Source organism: Planococcus citri, chromosome 5, assembly GCF_950023065.1.
Source record: "Planococcus citri chromosome 5, ihPlaCitr1.1, whole genome shotgun sequence".
Lineage (NCBI taxonomy): Eukaryota > Metazoa > Arthropoda > Insecta > Hemiptera > Pseudococcidae > Planococcus > Planococcus citri.
The window spans coordinates 13,028,004-13,051,010 of NC_088681.1; the positions used below are offsets into that span (position 1 = coordinate 13,028,004).

Consider the following 23,007-nt stretch of genomic DNA (forward strand, 5'->3'; position numbering starts at 1 on the left):
CAATGTTCCAATTGTTTATTGTCTGCGTCTAAGGCGAGGGTGAGACAAAAGGGATGATAGGATTGCGCTTGCGTTACGAATGAGTCGTCGTCCTTGTCTCCAGCGCCATCGTCCATCGTCTCATCGTCATCACGCATCATCAATGGTGTATAAACGTGAGACCTAGCTCATTGATCATCGCACTCGTAAATTATTTCACTAATAACGCTATCACCAAATTAATCATCAGTCGTAAGTGAATACGCTCGCGGTGATCAGTTTACGCCACAGTTCACCCCCTCTTGGGCCCCCTTACTATATTTTTTTCTACTATAGGGTTTCAAATATGTACCAGTATCGTGTTGGTATCATTCTTATTGGCTCGTTACGCAAACGAGAAAGTCAATTATGGGTCATATCGATACCCTCATGAATTGTCAAGTATGATGCATGTAATGCAAATGGAAAGAATAAATGGAGAAGACAGGGGGTTGAGGGTTGTAATTGGTTCTATGTAGGAGGGTAATGTTCATTCGGTGATGTACCAGGATCTCATTATTGTACCAAATCAAATAGTGTAGTTCTCATCACGTGATTCTTCTGACAAAATCTTGACGAAGACGAAGGCAGAAATTTCAAACACAAAATGAAAATGGAGACTGCTTCATTCAATTCATCATTCATTATAAATACGTACTTAGACTTACCTACTGAGCTTTTTCACAGCCCTAAATCTGAGTTTTTTCCCTCAAGCCAATACATTGGACAAGAAAATGTATTTTTAATGAACATCTTATTCCACGAAAAATACACTTCGGAGCCAAACGCAGAACTATTCGGGTATTTTAAAATTTCCATTTTGAGTATGAATCGATTTTCAGAATGTTTAACAAAACTTCCAGACAAAAAAAAATCATGACTTTTGCATGACCTATTTTTCACATTTTTACCCCATGAAAATACTCCCCCCCCCTCCAAAAAAAATCGAATAATTTGAAACTGCAGCGAGAGTTTTTTAAAATTTATACGCAAGTAGATATGAGTATTTCAGTTTTTTCATTTTTCTGATTTTTTAAATAAATTTTTCATTTTTTTTTTCATTTTATGGCCTTTTTGAAAAAATTTCAAATGTGTTTGTTTCGAGCAAAATTCGTGACTTTTTCATGACTTTCATGACAAGACAGTCATATACATATGTAGACACTCTGATGTTTCTTCTTTAGAATCCAAGTATTCATTTTGAAAAACTTACACCACCCCCCTCAATCCCTACCCCCCCTCACCACCAAAAATAAATTATGACGAATTTTCAAACGGTTAAATTGCATAGACCTACACAATGCTTGTTGATTTCAAAACATGATAATTTTTCACTGAAACTTTAAAATTGCTAAACATAAAAATTCCTGACCAAAAATTCGAATTTCTGACTTTTTCAAAAAAAAAAACCTACAAGGAATTGACAAGATGCCTAATTGCCTATACAGCCTAACGAGCAAAACAAAGCCAGGTAGAAGAGTGTCAAAAAGGGGGGATGGTATGTGTGTCGCAGACTCCGGACAAAAAAATGTTGGCAGAAAATTGGTAATTTTTTGGAATGAGTACGGGTGAGTTGGAAAAATCAAAGAATTACCAAAAACCGTGAATTTTTTCCCCCTTTCTTTGACCAACAGTTGATAATGGAGCGTAGAAAAATTGACTTCTCGCATCAAAAATATTGTTGTTTTACTTCTAAGAAAGAATTTTACGAAATGAAAAAATTGACTTCAGAAATTTCAGAAACATAACCAAATTAATAGAAAAATTCAAATTTTCTGAATAAAATGATACTTTTTTTAAAATTTGAAATCATTTAACATTTTTGTTTCCCACTTCCTTTTCAAAATTTGTTCAATCCACAACTGCCCAATTGGCTCGGAAAGTCTTGAAGGGGAGGGGGGTGTCTGAGTTGAAAAGTTGAGAAAATTTCAGTCTCCCCCCTCCCCCCACCACCCGCGACACATTTCGTCTCGGCTTTTGAATACAGGATTTTCAGCGACACATTTTTGGAAGTTCGAAATTCATTCGACTCAAAGCTCTTCAGATCAACATTTTTATTTTTATTCATTTTTTTTTCAAAAACAACTACGCAAAAAAAATAAAATAAATTGAAATCATGAAAAAAGAAGAGAATGATGGTCGAAGTTTGGCCTCGAAAAACGAAAAGAACATGTCTAGACCTTCAATTTTCACCCCCCCCCCCTCCTACTCCTCCTCCCAAGACACACTTCGTCTCGTCTTCGAAGCCAGGATTTTCAGCGACACATTTCTTGAAAAGTCAAAATTTATTCGAGTCAAACCTTTTCAGATCAACATTTATTTTTATTCCTTTTTTTTCAAAAACAACTACGCAGGAAAAAAATAGATAGATTGAAATCATGAAAAAAGAAGAGAATGATGGTCGAAGTTTGACCTCGAAAAACGAAAAAAGCAGGTTTCTAGACTTTCAATTTTCACCCTCCCCTCCCCCCCTCCTACAAGACACACTTCGTTACGCCTTCGAAGCCAAGATTTTCAGCAACACATTTCATGAAAGGTCAAAATTCTTTCGAGTCAAAACTTTTCAGATCAACATTTATTTTTATTTTTATCCATGTTTTTATCAAAAACATGCAACTACTTACGCAGGAAAAAAGAAATTATATTGAAATCATGGAAAAAGAAAAGAATGATGGTCGAAGTTTGACCTCGAAAAACGAAAAAGGCAGGTCTAGACTTTCAATTTTCACCCTCGCCCCTCCTTCTTCTCCACCACCCAAGATACACTTCGTTACGCTTTCGAAGCCAAGATTTTCAGCGACACATTTCTTGAAAGGTCAAAATTCATTCAAGTCAAAACTTTTCAGGTAAAAATTTATTTTTATTTTCTTCAAAAAGAACAACGCGGGAGAAAAAAAATTGAAACCATGAAAAAACAGGAGAATGTTGATCGAAGTTTGACTTCAAAAAATGAAAAAAGCAGGTCTAGACTTTTCAAATTCAGTTGAAAAACTGGACTTGTTTTCAGCAATATTGGCAAAAATATTAACCATCCAAACAATTTTGACAAACTCCTGCACATTCAGTAACTCATTTTTTTTAAAATCAGGACTTTTTCTAAATTTTCTATAAAAAAAAAATCAGTACCTACTTTTCTGGCAAAAGAAATGTTAGCAAAAAAAATGTCACAAAAGCACGACTGCAGGACAAGATTGAGTGAAAAAGAATAAGCAGGACTGTTAGAAACCGAGTTTGAGTTTCTGAATTTAATCCTTCATCACTCAAGCATCACTCGAGACTCTCGAAAATTTTCAAAAAATATTTTAAAATAAGTACATGAAATACCTGATTTTACTCTCTTCTTTCTCTCCTACCACTTTTCACGAGCTTTTAAGAATGTAACTTCTTTCAAATTTACAAGAAAATTCGTAAAAGTAAAAAATAAAAATCATCTTTAAATTTCAAAACATGAAATTTTACATCAACGATCAATCACACTGTTTTCTCTCCTCTCCTCTCCTCCCCTCCCATCTCCCGGCTCAATTTCTCAACTTTTTTCGGGTGATTTTAGAATTTTTATTCATTTGTATACTTTTTCTAAATCTTCAAAGAATTATAAATCGTTCATTTTTGACGTTTTTTTACACGAATTTTTGAACATTTAAAAAATTTGAAAAAACTGACTATGGTACTTGATGAATATTTGCATTAAATTTTCGGTTTTTTTTTTGTGAAAATATAGAAATGCATTTTTCAAAACAAAATTTACCTACTTTTGAACTGAACCATTGAAGCATTTCTCATAAACTGCTTGGAAGCGATTTTTTAAATAAGCATTATCTACTCAAAGATACATATAGGATAGGTACTGAAGTTCATTTTTGGCCCCTTCGATGCAATTTGATACTCCTGGAGATAACTGGAAAATCGTTGAAAGCTTCGGGAAGGTTCTAAAAATTATTACTTTTAAGTTTAATGGTTCTACTGTGACCCAATATCTGATCTTTCTTTTCAGAACTTTTTGTACATTATGTTTAAAGATTTACCAAAAATTCAAAGAGAACGGAGCTTTGACAGCAAAACTTTTACCTGGAGGGAATTTCAAGATCGAAATTCTCGAAAATTCAAACTTTTTGGCTTGATGCGTCAATAAGATCTGTCCTTTGATCATTTATGATGATGATTAATAGTAGATGAAGCTAGAGGTCCAAATCAAGTCAACTGTGAACGTATAAATTCCAAATTTCCAAGTTTTCAAGTTGTTCCTTCAAACATACCATACTCTAATTTTTTCAAACCAAGGTTAATTTTTTCGACGATTTCAACATTCATTTCCAGGGTGTCTAACAAAATTTCTCCGAAGAAATGCACTACTTTTACAGTACGTTTTGCATTACTTTATTATTTTTTAATCCAGCTTACACCGACCCCCCCCCCCCCAGAAAAAAAATATTTTTGAACCGGTTGGAATTTGTCGATAAAATTTTTACAAGTATTAATTTAACAAGTGTTGCCATCTTTTGAGGTACAAAATGAACATTTTTTTTATTTTTTTTATTTTCACCAATTAATTCATTTTGAAGTTTTTAAAAAATTTTAAATCAATAATTCTGAGAAAAAATACAGTACTTTTCAGGCAAAATATAGTACTTTGCAATACTTGCAGTACCTGCAGTACCTGTTAGACACCCTGATTTCCCTGCAAAGACATTCTACGTACCAGAGTAATGAATACAAAATGTCCACTTCTCATCCACCAAAACCATCTTCCCACATTTTCTCAGCCTTTTAGTATCACTTCACTCAACCCCCTTCTTCTAATCTCAAAATGACATTATTCATAAGCACTGTGTAATCCGAACTGGCGCAACCAGGGTGATCCAATCTGTTTCGCTCATTCACCAACTCCTTGATCAGAGGTAGAATATCGTACGTGCAGTCTCGTCTTCTTGGCACACGCGTATAAACATCTCCATTACTATCGTACGTTCCACTTAGACGATCATCGCCGACCGGCGTTTGACATCTGTAAACAAGGCAGCAGGCGCAAAGAACACGGACACACGTGCACAAAAAACCATGACATACGGTCACTGCGTCCGCACGAATATCATCATCTCATATTATAGCTACCTTTCCCATCTAGTATCCCAACTCATACACACAATAAAACAGGTCCCAACTAAATTAATTCGTATTCTTGGCGTACAATTTATGCACCGAGAGATCACAGTGCATATAATATGTAGTCTACAAGGACATCGCTCAGGGACGTTTCTTCATCGCAAAAAAAACACCACTCATAACCCTTCTATGTACTACCCATAACACGGACTAAAACCCTCGCCATCACAGCTTCCCTCAAATCGACACATCATCGTTTTTACAAACAAGACGCCACATTGTCTAAATCACTTAGAACATCGTCGGACCTTTGATCTGCACAAATACATACAGTGTCGAAGAACAAATAGATCTAAAGAGGCGGCCGCCGCTACCGTTGGATGCTGACAATAGCATCTTAGGTAGGTATACGTATAGTTCACCTAAAAACTGAAAACAATCGCAGCAGCGAAATTTCGCCCCCGAAAAACAAATCGAAATGACTTGTAAAATGTAATTGATCGCCGCCTAATCAATACAAAAATCCAATATGTCGGCGAGAAAATTAGCTTATAGACAGAGCCGACGACGCACGATTGTTTCACCCTTATTCCCAGCAGCACCACACACCGTAGGTACCCTCCACTGTGAACTATGATAGACGAATCCCTTGTTTTTATTCTCATTGTATTAACTAGAAGTAGGTATACATAGCTTATTATTTCGGTCAACTATGTACTCTTTATAGGTAAATAAACTTCTGCTTTTGGGCGGCTTTATTGATTCTGACTTTGTCGGTCTTTTTCTTCTATATTTCTTTTTCACAGATTCGCAGACACATTTTCTCGCCAAATGCGGCGATCAATTATATGTATAAGATGAAATAGAGCAACGGGGCCGAAATAAAAATCGCGAAAATGAATCAATTAAACATTCATCAGCGGAGATTATCCATTTATGAAAAGCTATATACCTGGCAGGGGAGGAAAAAGAGGGACTATTGATTCGAAAATCTTCCTAATTCTGTTCACTGGGATCGAAATTTTCAAAATTTTCAACACTTATACACCATCACAGAGCGAAGGAAGCAGAGATGTGACGAAGTGATGAGTCGAGGGAGGGGTGGAAGGGGAGAGACTGAAATTTTACCAATTTTTTTCTACAGAATTTTCCAATTTTTCACCAGAGACCTAATTTTTTAAAAATAGAACATCTTTTCCGATCTGCTCGTGAGAAGTCAATTTTTCAACCCTTCAACCATTCCCAATTTTTCGCCTAAATTTTGCTTTTTGCTGTCTAGAAGACGCCCCCCCCCCCGGTTCTGCACTCCTCTGAGAGGAAGATGATACTGGAACAGAAATACACGAGGATGCGTGCAAACAGAAAGGTACATATGAGTAAATTACATATTTTTTTAATACCTTACCACCGTAAGATGAATCTTTGCGGTGGAGTTGTTTTTGATGATGGTCCAGTTAACCTAACCAAATCCTAAATTAGGTTTCTGGTACCAATTATACATACAAGTTGGTCGGCTTTAATAGCGATACGGTGGTACATAAGTAAGCCTTTCGTTTCATTTTGTTTTATTATGTAAACGCGAGATACCATTTTTATTAATTTAGTGGTTTCTCTCTAATGTGTGCGCGTTAGTTAATTCACGCAAGCCCTAATATTATAGGCCGATTTGTCTTAATCCGAATCTATTAAAGACCGAGGTTCAACAGGGAGTTAAATTAAAGGATTGTTTTAATGATGATGATGATATTGGGATAGGAAGAAAAGGGACAACGAATGAAATTAACAAATTGAGTAATTTTTTACTTCTTTCTCCGTTATCAAAATCTACACTATACAGAATCCAGAAGTAGCGAAGAGTTTTTATAAAGACTCTTTGCTGCTTCATTCGTTGATATTTTCTTGAGAATCAGAAAAGTAGACAGTGTAGGTCAGCATTTGCAAAAACGTCTGTGCGCTGGAGAGGGGGGTGGGGAGAGAAATCAAAAGTTGGTATTTTTCCATGGAAGAGCACGAAAAATTAGACAGAAATTTATAGAAAAACTCAATCACTCACTCACTCACTCACTCATTCATTCATTCATTTCAATTAAAAATACCCTAGGTATATCGCAAAAAAAAAAAAAAAAAATACAAAGTGGCAAAAAAGAATACATTTTCCAAATTTTAATGAGAAAAGTGATACTACTTCGCAACTTTTTGGTAATGAAGCAAAACTTGTTGACAATTTTTGACATAATAAAGTGAGCATTTTTGGCAATTTCTGACAAAAAAGCAACATTTTGACAATTTTGGTAAGAAAGTAAAACTTGAATAATTTTTGGAAATTTTTGCAAAAAAGCGAGAATTTTCTGTAATTGGCAAAAATACAAAAAAGTAAAACTTTTCAGCAATTTTTAGTAAAAAAGTAACACTTTTGGTAATTTTAGGTGAAAAAAAAACAATTTTTTTGGAAATATGATAAAAAACGAGAATTTATGTCTTCAACTTTTGGCAAATACATTCATAGTTTATAACAATTACTGGTAACGAGTGAAATTTTTCACAATTTTTTCAAAAAAAAAATTGAGACTGTTTTGCGAATTACTGATGAAAAAGTGACTTTTTTACGCTGGCAATTTTGACAACAAAGCGAGACTCCTGAGTTGATTTTGAAAAAAGCTGAAACATTTGGAATTTTGGCATGCATATGTTTTTTTGGACCGGAGGTGTGACTATAAAATTCTCATCATGCTGGTCTTTCGTCGCGCTTACCCCTGAAAACATGAAAAAAATTGCTCGATTCTTCATAATGTATGATATTTAGAAGTTTGGAAAAAATATGCAATAAATCCTCTTCTTCAAGTTAGACTTTTAAAAACAAAAATGAGCAAATTCTGACATTGATATCGAGTCATATTTTCTGACATTTTAATATTATAATTATGCCCATATGAATTTAAAAACAAAAAAAAATTAGATCAATTCACAATGTTTAGAGAATTTGCCTGGATTTTACAATAGTTGATCTGACTTACATATAAGAACTTGGAAAAAATTGCATTTATGTAGAACTTGAAAAAAACACATAAAAGACACTTCTGGTACACCCTCCCATTGTACTGTGAAAATTTGGACCCACTAGGTCAATTTGGAGGGGCTGTAGGCGTTTCTAAACGTCAAAAAACACGTGCAATAGACCAAAAATCCACTTTTTCGATCCTGGAGAGAGGTCAAATAGGGTTGGAAGGTTGAAACCTGCAATAAGTACTCATGAGGCACCCTTCCATCGTATGCTGAAAATTTGGACCCCCTAGATCAATTTTAGGGGTGAGGGAGTGAAAAATAGAGGTCAAATGTGGTTTTTCCGATCCTAAATGGAGTGGGGATGATTTAAGAAGCTGAAATTTGAATATGTTGATCACAATAGAGGTACTGACCAATGGTATGATTTTGGACCCTTTTCGTTCATTTGGGGCCATATTATGCCCCTCCAAAAAAATGATCTTTTTGTAATTTTCAACTTTGACCCTTAGAACTTTGGAGGTCGATTCTGGGTTCTGAAAGAACCCCATTCCCCAAGTTTCAGTTGATTTGATCAATTGGAACAGGTTCCCGGTTGTAAAATGTAAAAATATCTATTGTGCGCTACATTGCCGTGAGGTTCAACAGGTAGACATACGACCTTGAGAGGCCAGCCAGCCAGCCGTGTCAATGACCTTAAGAGGATAGACAGGCAGACAGACAACAGTGAGAAGCTAGACAGAGGGGTCAATGACCTTAAGTACCCAGCCAGCCGACCTAAAGAAGCCATACAGGGACGCAGACACCCTCAAGAGGCCAAAAAGGAAGGCAGATGACCTTGAAAGCCCAGACAGATGGGTCAATCACCTTAAGAGGACAGACAGGCGTCTAGACAAACAGACGACCTTGAGACTGCGAGTCTAAAAAGACGGGTCAATGACTTCAAGAAGTCAGACAGGTAGACAGACGACTTTGAGAGACCAGGCAGATGGGTCAATGACCTCAAGTGGCCAGCCAGACGGCCTAGAGAAACAATGCAGAGACGCAGACACCCTCAAAAGGACAAAAAGGAAGACAGATGACCTTGAGAGACCAGCCAGCCAGCCGTGTCAATGACCTTAAGAGGATAGACAGGCAGACAGACAACAGTGAGAAGCTAGACAGAGGGGTCAATGACCTTAAGTACCCAGCCAGCCGACCTAAAGAAGCCATACAGGGACGCAGACACCCTCAAGAGGGCAAAAAGGAAGGCAGATGACCTTGAAAGCCCAGACAGATGGGTCAATCACCTTAAGAGGACAGACAGGCGTCTAGACAAACAGACGACCTTGAGACTGCGAGTCTAAAAAGACGGGTCAATGACTTCAAGAAGTCAGACAGGTAGACAGACGACTTTGAGAGACCAGGCAGATGGGTCAATGACCTCAAGTGGCCAGCCAGATGGCCTAGAGAAGCAATGCAGAGACGCAGACACCCTCAAAAGGACAAAAAGGAAGACAGATGACCTTGAGAGACCAGACATATGGGTCAATCACTTTAAGAGGACAGACAGGCGTCTAGACAAACAGACGACCTTGAGACTGAGAGTCTAAAAAGATGGGTCAATGACTTCAAGAAGTCAGACAGGTAGACAGACGACTTTGAGAGACCAGGTAGATGGGTCAATGACCTCAAGTGGCCAGCCAGATGGCCTAGAGAAGCAATGCAGAGACGCAGACACCCTCAAAAGGACAAAAAGGAAGACAGATGACCTTGAGAGACCAGACATATGGGTCAATCACCTTAAGAGGACAGACATGCATCTATACAAACATGTGACCTTGAGATTGAGAGTCTAAAAAGATGGGTCAATAACTTCAAGAAGCCAGACAGACGGGCCAATGACCTTAAGAAACCAGACAGAAAAACAGACGACCTTGAGAAGCCAGACAGATAGTTCAATGACCTTGAGAAGCCAGACAGGAAAACAGACAACCTTGAGAAGCCAGACAGATAGTTCAATGACCTTGAGAAGCCAGACAGGAAAACAGACAACCTTGAGAGGCCAGACAGAGATGTGTCAATGACCTCAAGAGGACAGACTGGAAGTGGAAGACAGACGACATTAGGAAGTCACTCAGACGACCTAGAGAGGCCAGACAGGCGGGTCAATGACCTTAAGAAACCAGACAGGAAAACAGACAATCTTGAGAAGCCAGACAGATGGGTCAATGATCTCAAGAAGCCAGACAGGAAGACAGACAATCTTGAGAGGCCAGACAGAGACGTGTCAATGACTTTAAGAGGACAGACTGGAAGACAGACGATATTGAGGATCCACCTAGACGACCTTCATAGGCCAGACAGGCGGGTCAATGACCTTCAGAGGCCAGACAAACGATCTTGGGAAGCCAGACGTGCACGCAGACAACCTCGAGAGGCCAGACAGACGACCATGAAAAACTAGACAGGTAGGTTGGTGACCTTGAGAGGCCGGACAATCGGGTGAATGACCTTAATAGGCTAGACAGGAGGACAGATGACCTTGGGAGGGGAAAAATCCAGATTCTAACAGACATAATACATATTAATATAAAACAAAGAAAATTAAATATCATTGTGCAAGGTGACTCACTCATTTCCATGCAACACGAAGAGTGTTGTACTGTACATGAACTGAATGATATGTTGTGTTGCTCTCATAACGAAAATATAACTCACCTGAAACAAACAAATACAATTATGGATTAGTTTCGTTATTTTTTTATTCATCTTACAATTTAATAAGAAATCAATAAAATATTAAATTTGCTCGTGTATTTCAATCAGGACGAAAAATTCTAACAAAAACATGATTACAATCACATAAATGTGTACCTACATTGCAATAATTATTTAAATCACAATTCGAGTCAAAATTTCCTAAAAATTTTGTCATTTTTACTCCATTGTAAGTTCCAATTGATAAATTTTTTTCTCCAAACTACCCCTACAAAATCAAAAATCCTTTCACCCTGTTCCAATTTCTTTGAAATTACAAACAACAAAGACAAAAATCAAAGTATCTACATTTATGTACATATATCACTATCACAGCATAATTACAATACCTCAGTACTTATTCATGTAAAATATCTCGCTGTTTTTCATAATCCTTCTTCATCATCCCATAATCACTACTAATGCATCTCGCATTTATCCCAACATACCAAATTCTCACGACTTACAGTCTACTTTTAATAAGGTCGTTGAACAAATGACCGCAAATCCCACCAAAAAAAAAAACTGCTCTTAATTCGCATAATAGACCCACACTGCACACTGCACATACATTATACCATCGTACAGTCGAAAACGGCAAAAATTCGTTTTTATGAAGAAGAAAAAAAAAATTCAAATAGTTGAATTCCAATAACGGACGTGTAATTAAACGTCTAGACTCCGGTTCAAAAATTGTACAACTTCAATCGACGTCTTAATGATACGGTTGCGATTAAAAAGACCTTTTCAAATACCCCATTCGCTGTCATCTTATAACTATCGTTGGTACGAACTACATGTACTCGGATGGAGGTACCTTTCGCGGTATTTTCATTTGGCGATTTATCCTATAATTAAACCCATTTTGGACGTATTTAGCGCCACTTCGCGCGCGGTATACATACTTTTAAAAAAAAATCCATCCATATACTCGTATTTACGTATGTAGAATGCGACGTTAATTGGTAAAGCGATTTATAGTTGAGAACGAATCGACGATGGCGATGATGAGCTGTATTGTTACAGAATAATTAACTGGTCAACGGGTCACACACAACTTATAGGTAGACACAAATGAAACCAAACAAACTCTTGACGGGTCATCTTCCGGTCTCAGGATTGTCCAGCTCTCATCATTCATGTCGTCGTTGTATTGTGAAAACGAAATCAGGACAAGAAAACACCCTAAGGCTAAACAGACGTGTTTGGGAACAAAACAGAGCATAGTACATAAAACCACCCCACATATAGCTAAGCATAGGTATACCTACTATAAACATGATATTTTATTACTTAAAAATATCATCTTATCGCAGAATAAGTATCAGAGAAAAGCAGCACGCGAAAGTATCTTCAAAAAACATCAATACTCTATCTCGTATGTAATTATGAAAATTCTATTCGATATTATTCTTTGGAAAAAAAATGAGTACCAACCACCAAAAGGGTAAAAAATTATATTAACGAGGTTCTTTTTATTTTCATTTTACGGAAGCTTCGATATTACGAATGTACATTAATGTCAGATCTTGTTAAATAGGACCTCATTAAATAGCATTAAAATAAAGGTATAGGGTAGTACATAGGTTGAGAAAAAAAAGAAGCATCTTTTATCCTACCTATATATGAACCGTCTTGGCTATTAATTTAACTTCCATCGGAGTCCCAATTCGTCTATTATTTCACACGAATCTCAGATTATATCATTTGTAGCGAATGGTAGCAGCGTGCCTAAAGATTACAAATTATGTAACGGTAAACGTACCAGAATGTACCTGTTTTACACAAAATTTCATTCCTTCGTAGATAATACACCTTATAGGTTTATCGATATTGTCTTTGGGGAATTTTTCGGGGTGTCTCGAAAAGGAAAAATTACCACGAAAGAATTTAATCTATATGGGTACAAACTTTAATATACCTACTTAAATGACTGGTTGATAATATTTAAATTAATTTCCGTTATATACCTGCACGAAGAATATCCTGTACACATGAGCTATGTAGCTGTCGATGCATCGACTAAAATGACGATGAACCGGTGCAATGAGATGCGAAAATCCGACTAATATACCGAAATATGATATTTTATATCGCGTTGTTTAGAATATAGATACACAATATTAGTCTACCTTTTCTTAAAACCGAACTGAATACCCACAATGAACAAATTAACGTCGATGAAGTCTTCTAAACAGACTCCAGTTTTACGAATAAACACACGAACGTGACACTAGGCACTAATTATATTTAGGTTCCTAAATTTCACCAAAATTAATTAGAATTACAAAACTGTCTCAAAATCCGCACATTTTTGAAGCTCACCATTCGTGAACGAATTGATTTGTATAAGTGACTCGTTCGCGAACGAATCGATTCGTATAAGTGACTCATTCGCGAACGAATTGATTTGTATTGGTGACTCATCTGCAAACGAATCGATTCATTTGCTCAATTGTTGGTGAATCATTCACGAACGGATTGAATTATTTTTGGTGAACCATTCGTGAACGAATAGATTTGTATAAGTGACTCGTTCGCGAACGAATCGATTCATTTGCTTAATTTTTGATGAATCATTCGCGAACAAATTGATTCGTATTGGTGACTCATCTGCAAACGAATCGATTCATTTGCTCAATTTTTGGTTAAATCATTCACGAACGAATTGAATTTTTTTCGTGAACCATTCGTTAACGAATTGATTTGTATAAGTGACTCGTTCGCGAACGAATCGATTCGTATAAGTGACTTATCTGCAAACGAATCGATTCATTTGCTCAATTTTTAATGAATCATTCACGAACGAATTGAATTTTTTTGTGAACCATTCGTGAACGAATTGATTTGTATAACTGACTAGTTCGCGAACGAATCGATTCGTATAAGTGACTCGTTCTCGAACAAATCGATTCATTTACTTGATTTTTTATGAATCATTCGCGGATGAATTGATTCGTATTGGTGACTCATCTGCGAACGAATCGGATTCATTCGCTCAATTCTTGGTGAATCATTCACGAACGGATTGAATTATTTTTTGTGAACCATTCGTGAACGAATTGATTTGTATAAGTGACTCGTTCGCGAACGAATCGATTCGTATAAGTGACTCATTCGCGAACGAAACGATTCATTTACTCAATTTTTGATGAATCATTCGCGAACGAATCGATTCGTATAAGTGACTCATCTGCAAACGAATCGATTCATTTGTTCAATTTTTGGTGAATCATTCACGAACGGATTGAATTATTTTTGATGAATCAATCGCGAACGAATCGATTCGTATAAGTGACTCGTTCTCGAACGAATCGATTCATTTACTTAATTTTTTATGAATCATTCGCGAACGAATTGATTCGTATTGGTGACTCATCTGCGAACGAATCGGATTCATTCGCTCAATTCTTGGTGAATCATTCACGAACGGATTGAATTATTTTTGGTGAACCATTCGTGAACGAATTGATTTGTATAAGTGACTCGTTCGCGAATGAATCAATTCGTATAAGTGACTCGTTCGCGAACGAATCGATTTGTATAAGTGACTCGTTCGCGAACAAATTGATTCATTTACTTAATTTTTGATGAATCATTCGCGAACAAATCGATTCGTATTGGTGACTCATCTACGAACGAATCGATTCATTTGCTCAATTTTTGGTGAATCATTCACGAACGAATTGATTTGTATTAGTGACTCGTTCGCGAACGAATCGATTTGTATGAGTGACTCGTTCGCGAACGAATCGATTCGTATAAGTGACTCGTTCGCGAACGAATCGATTTGTATGAGTGACTCGTTCGCGAACAAATTGATTCATTTACTTAATTTTTGATGAATCATTCGCGAACAAATCGATTCGTATTGGTGACTCATCTACGAACGAATCGATTCATTTGCTCAATTTTTGGTGAATCATTCACGAACGAATTGATTTGTATTAGTGACTCGTTCGCGAACGAATCGATTTGTATGAGTGACTCGTTCGCGAACGAATCGATTCGTATAAGTGACTCGTTCGCGAACGAATCGATTTGTATGAGTGACTCGTTCGCGAACGAATCGATTCGTATGAGTGACTCGTTCGCGAACGAATCGATTCGTATGAGTGACTCGTTCGCGAACGAATCGATTCGTATGAGTGACTCGTTCGCGAACGAATCGATTCGTATGAGTGACTCGTTCGCAAACGAATCGATTCGTATAAGTGACTCATCTGCAAACGAATCGATTCATTTGCTCAATTTTTGGTGAATCATTCACGAACGGATTGAATTATTTTTTGTGAACCATTCGTGAACGAATAGATTTGTATAAGTGACTCGTTCGCGAACGAATCGATTCGTATAAGTGACTTGTTCGCAAACGAATCGATTCGTTCAAGTGACTCGTTCGTGAACGAATTCATTCATAAAAATTAAAGAATTGATCAATTCCTTGCCGTTGGCGAATGGTTACGAGTATTTCAAAAAATTAATCAATTCGTTCCTGAATGATTCATCAAAAATTGAAGGTCGTATTAGTACTTTGTAGGCCAAAGCAACAAATTTGCCACATATGTAAATTGAGCCCTCCATTCCTTGTTTTGGTGATAGGTTACAAGTCCCAAAATGAAAGGGAAACGAGCATAAAAATTTCCAACGTTGAAAACTACTTTGAAGACTTGACAATACTAAACCCTGGCTCATCATATTCCACGATGATAATCAGAATATGTATAGTAATTCGAAAAAAAAATCAAAGCTCTGATAACAGTTTTCTGCATACTTGATTTTTTTGGAATTATTGAGCTTTTTCGTTATAGCCATTTTTCAGAAAGTAAACTATACTGAAAAATCATCACCAAATTTCAGAAAAAATACATCAGAACGGCTGGGATACGTAATTTACCGATTGATTACGCAAATACACGTAGATAAGGTTACCTTTACCTACATTATCGGCATTATCGCGAAAACTCCGACGTATAAAAAATAATGCTGTCACCGACAAAAAAAATTTCAGAGGAAAATGGATCGAATAATTTGAAAAAAATATAAGCTTTCCAGGAAACGAATATCCGCCAGTCACAGGAAGCTCGCATCCGGATCATTTTCAAAATTTCATCGAAAATAAAATTTAGGTACCTTAATTATCACCGAGCTTTTCGATTTCGAGCATTTTTTCAAGGTAATCGATCCAAAAGAGGAAACAATAGCGATATACAACGTACATATAAGTTCACCGGAAAGAGATCAACTACATATATCATTCCATACGAGGGAAATGAATCACATCACATGACAGCGAAAATTTCGTCAAATGTGGAACCCACGATTGTGAAAAAATACGCAAACGAGGGGCTTAAAAGACTATATAAATAGCCCACACATACGTGGATAATCATTCGTGATTATAGGATTACATTCGACTTGGTGTATCTCTATTCTCTACCTGTTCAATTTTTTAGTGTGTCATTTCGTTCATAAACCAGTTCGATTAAACCGTCGAAATGAATTCGCCATTAGTGCACGTTCTACTCGTACTTTCGGTCAGTTTGATCGCATCGTGTAGTCGAATCAGCGACAGCGGAGCCTTTGAATCCAATTCCATCAACGAGAACGCACATTTGACCATACAGGATGAAAATTCGCCTGAACCACCATGCAATAAAATAGTAAAGGGCATTCGACAACTCTTCGTTGAAGAACTCAAAAAGCAACAAGTTGAAGACGCGTTTCGAAAGATTTGCATAACAGCTGCCGGCAAACATACAGCTTTATGTCAGGACCTACTCGTCAGGAATTTCGACACGCTTTATGAATTTTTAAAACTTGAATTTTCCGAGACCAGATTTTGCCCTGCTGCCTAACATTGTGAGTTAATGTGCTCATTTTTGTATCTACATACTTGTTCAATGATGAAAACTCAATGTTAAAATTAGGTATTGATCAATGTTTCATTATCAATGTAATAAACTTTTCTTCATTATTTGTGTTTTTTTCCCTATACGAATGGTTGTGAAATTTCAATCATTAGGTAAGTAAAGGTATTTAGCCTGCAATTCAGGGGCTCAAAATCAGGTTTTCAAGAAGCTGTTTTATTTTCTACCGTTTTTAGAGGTTGCATGTGCTCAAAACTGTTATCAATCGATTCAGTATAGGTCGGTGAAATAGGATGCATAATACTTATCACATTTCATCTTTCTATATCAATTTCGTGAATTTTTGTTTTTTTGGGAGGCATTTTTAGGCCGAATTATATTTTCAAAAAATTCACCCTAAAAATCGTAAAATACACTTCAGACTTCTTCGATTTATTTTTATCTGGTGCAAGTTCAAAAGAATTTTTTCTCTAGTTCAGATACTTTTTTGTGAACAATTTCGGCTACTCTAAAAATTCCATGATTTGATCAGTGAACTTACTTCTTCAATGGAGACAGATTTGTTTCGAAATGAAATTTAGAACTTGAAAGATAGAAAGAAGACCGATAAAACTTGAGATTGTCCGAAATTTTTCATTAAATAATAAAATAATCAATCAAAACTCACGGATCGCTTATTTCTAACCAGAAAAGTATCCCATCTCGCAGAAAAATTTTCGAATTTGACCAAAATGAAAGAATCAAAAAAGCATTCAAAGGCCTCCAAACTAAACCTCAGCAACCAAATCTCATTTTTCGATTAGCAAATATTTAAAACTTCAAAAGCCCATTTCCATTTTTCATGAGAAATACAAAATTCCACCAAATCGAGGCAGGAAGTTGAAATGTAGTTTTTATTCCATTTTCAACACCCCCCTCCATTTTTGATCACCGATTGTTTCGAACAATTCAGAAGCTGCTTTTAAAGAACCATTCCAATCTGGCAAAAAAAATATCGTTTTTCGATTGATAAATTTTCAAACCTTCAAAAGCCCATTTTTCACGAGAAATACAAAAATTCCACCAAACCAAGGCAGAAATGAGTTGAAATGTGGTTTTCATTCCATTTTCTACCCCCCTCCCCCCAATTTTATCTTCGATGGTTTTGAACAATTCGAGAGCTGCTTTAAAAAGAACCAAGATAAAATTCAGCATTTCGGAAGGAGCATCGAGAGAATATATCCCAATTCGTGATCACTGAATTTCATTTTCGACCCCTTTTAAAGCAATTTTTTCAAAACTAGGGGATGGAAAAAATGCCGAAGCCCTCAGAATGATTCAAAAACACCTCCAATTGATATAAGAAATAGAATATAAGTTGTTGATAAACGTTTATAACTCTACTTGCGAAAATTTATCCTTTAGATTCATTAGGCTGGATAATTTAATTTTCACCATAATAAATTCGACTACAGGGTGTCTAACAAAACTCCCAGGCAAAAAATCATCCCCCCACTGCGAGAAAATTGAACAGGGTTGCCATTTTTCACAGGATCAAAAATTAGGTAGGTACTAGGTACCTACATCATTTTTTTCATTTTTCTGATTTTTTGAACATTTTTTTTTCATTTTAAGAGCTTTAAAAAAAATTTCAAGTGCGTTGCGAGCAAAATTCATGACTTTTTCATGACTTTTCATGATTTTTATGACCATCTACCAAAATATATGACTTTTTCATGACTTTCATGACCGTTAGACACCCTGAAGTAACTCCCAGGCAAAAAAGCATGACTTTTTCATGACCCCCCCCCCCACACACACACACACACACACACGCGAACATCTCTGAGCACTCATTCACACACCTGCATTTTCCCAAACACACCAGAACATCTCTGAGCACCCATTCACACACCTGAATTTTCCCAAACACACCCACACACACAAAATTAAATAACTTGAAACTGTGAGGAAATCGAACAGGGTTGCCATTTTTTACATGATCAAAAAATTAGACACATCTTTCAGTTTTTTCATTTTTCTGTTTTTTTGAACAAATTTTTCATTTTGCATTTTTTTTTTATTTTATGGGCGTTTGAAACATTTTTAAGTGTGTTTTGAGAGAATGACCGTTGGACACCTCAGGTAGCAAAAAAAGCTGAAAGGGGAAGAAAAGAAAGAAATTTTCAATTATCAGCAATCCACAGTTTCAAACCCCCTGCCACTCTCCGGAATATCAGCTCATACTACAAGAAATCTGGGTTTCGCCTTGCCAGGTTAAATATTTGCAAACAGTGCACTAGAAAAATTATTGCGCACCCCCCCCCCCCTCAAAAAAAACTGCTCAAGAATTTATTATTTGGCATTTTTTAAACACCTGAAACGTATTTTTTGTGCATAAATTGAAAAAAAAAAACTTTTTTCATCAAGTTCACGTGAGATTTCTATGAGTTTTTAAAAATAACTCAAACGGAGTAAAACTTTGAAAAAATTTCCAAAAATAGTGATAATGTAAACATACTTATCTAGTTTTAGAAGAAAAAAGAATTATGAGCTTGAATTATTGATTTTGGAGATACGACAGTTTTCGTCAGTTTCAATATCGATATCCAGGGTGTCTACCAAAATTTAATTCTCAAAAATAGCGACTTTTCGCGACTTTTCGCGACTTTTAGCGACTTTTTTTCGCGACTTTTAGCGACTTTTTTCAGTTAAAAGTACCCCCCCCAAAAAAAATTTCCAACGTAAAAATGTTTTTTTCAACAGTTCCCACACCCAATTTTTCAACAAAAAAATGGGATTTTTCAATAGTTCCCATGTAACATGAAAAGAAATTTATGAAGAACCTTTTTTCGCGACTTTTTTTCAGTACCCCCCCCCCATTTTCTAACGAAAAAAATTGGGTTCCAATAAAATTTGCACTTATTGGGTGGTGGGAGGGGGGGGGGGGTTTGGACAACTTTCAATAGTTTCCATGTGACATAAATAGTCATCCAAATTTTCGAGCTTTTCTTTTTCCTTTTCCATCTACTTAACTTTCTTCAGTTCTAAAATTTCAATTTCTTCGATTGTTCTTTTTCTAGTCATTTCAACCACTAATTTTTCTTTTTGTTTAAGCGAGAAGTTCATTCTTTCACTTCAAAACTTTGAAAGTTGAATGATATTTTTTCAGAAATTTCGATGTGCAAAAAGAAAAAAAAACAAGCCCGAGCGAAGCGAGGGAAAAAGCTTTTGAAAATTTGACTTTTGAAAAGTAAAAAAACACGTTTTTCTTCCATCACAGGCCCTTTTTTTGTCGGACCCTCTAGAATGAGCGAGTCCGGGGTAAACTCTCCTCTTTTCCCCCTCTCGACGGTCCTGCTCCTCCAGCAATCTAACAATAATTCCAATCAATTTTTTTATCAGCAAGACTCAACTTTTGGCCAAAGAAAATGAAATAATATGCCCGAGCGAAGCGAGGGCGAAAGCTTTCAAAATTTTGAATTTTTATGATTATTTAAAATGCTAATTTGGCAGTAGCATTAACATTGAATAATACATAATTCGAAAAGTTAAAAAAAATTAAAATCGGGACAATTTATAGCGACTTTTTGGTATTTTTGGCGAAAATCGCGACCTTTTCGCGACTTTAGCGACCTATTTTCAAAATCGCGACTTTTCGCGACTTTTAGCGCTATAGCGACCTGGTAGACACCCTGATATCTGTCTCTAAGGGCACAAAAAAAAATTAAAAAATTCACGTGACTGAGCTCGTATGTCTCCTTTTTTTTAGAAAAAAAATTGAAATCATTTAATCACCATCAACTGCTTTTTTTGAAACTTGTATTCTTAATAATATAGATGAATTATCGTCATAAATGAAACACGTGTCCTCCCTGTGCAATACTTTTCCAAAAAAAAAAAAAAAAAGGAAATTACAACCTAACTAAGTTTTTCACGAAACAAATATTCGAATTATTCGCAAATTAGTTTTCAGGAAATTCAGATAAACCGTGAACGAACGTTTGAAACAGGTACGTAGGTACTAGGTAGATAGATAGATAGATAGATAATTAGATACACGTCCTACATTTCATATTTTTATCTAGATAATCAACGGTAAAATGAGAAAAATATCAACGATTGGGGTTATTTTTACGAGAACTCCGGAAAGAACACCGATTTGATATGAAAAATTCACCTATATTTGAGGGAAATGAATCAGATGACATTGAAAAATACACGATGATGGATGATGTAACCACAAAAGTTCATCTCAAATTTTTTCTAAAAAGTTGGATACCCACTGAAAAAGCTACATATAAATACCACGTATAAAAAACCAGTGACACATTGCATAGTTAATCATTCTCTAAATCGTTGTTTTCGGTTCGAGTATAACATTGTTTCAATCGTCACTATAATAAAACTCTGGTACCTACCTTCGTATCAATCAACGACTACAACTAAATTTTCAAAATGAGATCTATATTTTCGTTCGGACTTTTCGTTTGTTCGGCCAGTTTGTTCGTATCGAGTTTGCAAATCGAGAACAACTTTTATTTATACAAAAATTCACCACCAGCACGAGAGAAACTCGACACAGAAGTTTATTCCACCGGCGAAAAATTCATCCGCGTGCTCGATGGTTTAACCGTACAAGATGAAAACTCGCACATTTTATGCAAGAGATTCGTCCAAGCCATTCGAAAAGTTCTCTACGAAGATTTCAAGCAGGATGAAATTATTCGAGTGTTGCGGAGTATTTGCGCAAAAACTCTAAACAGTCAAGCACACGGCTTATGTTACGGGCTGGTCGAAGAAAATGTCAAGATACTCAGACCACTTTTGGAGAATGCAACGATCTCGAAGCAGCTTTGCCCTGCTGTTCTTTCTGACATCGGAAATTTGTAATTCAATTACAGGTACTTACTGATTAAGTGATTAGCATTAACATAATTCGTTTTTAGGTACATATACTAAAATTCGAATTTTGGAATTGTTGATAATTATTTTTACATTCTCGAAGTAAAAAAAAAAAAATTCGCATACCTGAACTGTGTTTTATTTCTACAAATAGTTTTATAAAATCAAAATGCAAATTTTTAGATACAATTTCTCAAGTGAACCCCCCCCCCCCCACCCGCATTCTTAATAATGGTTCAACAATCCCTGGAAGTGTATTATATGTACTCGTTTTGTCAATTTTCCAGTGTTTTCTTGGAGAGTTTTAAAAAATTACTCTTTCTAACCGTCGCGTCGTATCTCCCTTTCAGGAGGCCCAACTTCAACGAAAAAATTCTTCGAAACAAAAAATCTTTTTTTTTTGATGCTCTACACCTTTCGTTTGAACATTTTTTTTCACATTGTACGTACCTAATTTGAAAAATTATGATCGAGAAATATACACTTCTGACCCTCAAAATGAATGACACAAGAAATTCAAAAATTTTAGGAGAGTTGCTGAACTTTTGGAGGGGGGGGGGGGGGGTTAAAAACCAAAACCAGGAATCGATTGTAAGAAAAGTATTAGAAACAAAACTTGTGACTGTTTAAACAATATATTAAAAAAAAAAAAAAATCAAACGTGAAAGAAATGAAAATTGAGAAAAACAAAATAAAATTCAGGAAACAAAATTGATAGCGAAAAAACCGAATCGAATCAAAGAACTAAAATTAAATTGAAATCCAAGATCGAAAAAAACTCTAAAACTGTGAACTAAAATTAAAATGTTAGATATCTGAATTAAATATGACAAAAATGTTGAAAAACTATTAGAAACTAGTCTAACAATTTGAAAAAAATTAAAGGTTCAAAATGTTATCAGGTGAGAAGGTATTTTTTGGCCACGAATAAATGAAAAAAAACACAAAGTCACTGATAACATTCGATTCCCTCTTGTTTTTTCAGTCAAGTACTTCGAATCATTTTGAAAAATCCACCACCCTCCCCCACTTAAAAAAAATCACAATTTTCATCTCAGATGAGACCAGGTCAATCATGAGATTTTGAAGATGGGACGTGAAACAATGCTTCTTTTCCATGTTGGTATGGACGATTTGAGAAGTGATGATGGCCGAGAAAACAAAATTTTAATTTTATACTCGTCTTTTGACCTCCCCCTCTCCCCTCTCCCCCTCAAAAAAATGTTACAAAAAGAATAGGTATACTTTTCGAGCACGATGAAGATTGAAAAAAAACACAGGTTGATGAAGAGATTCAGTCACATTTTCGTGTTTTCACCTCTTCAAGTATTTTTGAAAGTTACAAGTTACCTCCCCCCTCTCCCCTTCGAAGATTTTAAAACAGAGGCGAAAA

General features: G+C 36.0%; 1 long non-coding RNA gene across 1 annotated transcript in view; it reads right to left on the minus strand.

Moving 5' to 3' along the window:
- The window catches only part of LOC135849375 (uncharacterized), a 498,164-nt gene extending 487,347 nt beyond the window's left edge, over nt 1-10,817 (minus strand). The window contains exon 1 of the long non-coding RNA XR_010559526.1: nt 10,736-10,817. This is a non-coding gene — a long non-coding RNA (uncharacterized LOC135849375). The remainder of the gene's footprint in view (nt 1-10,735) is intronic.
- Between the last annotated feature and the right edge of the window lie 12,190 nt (nt 10,818-23,007).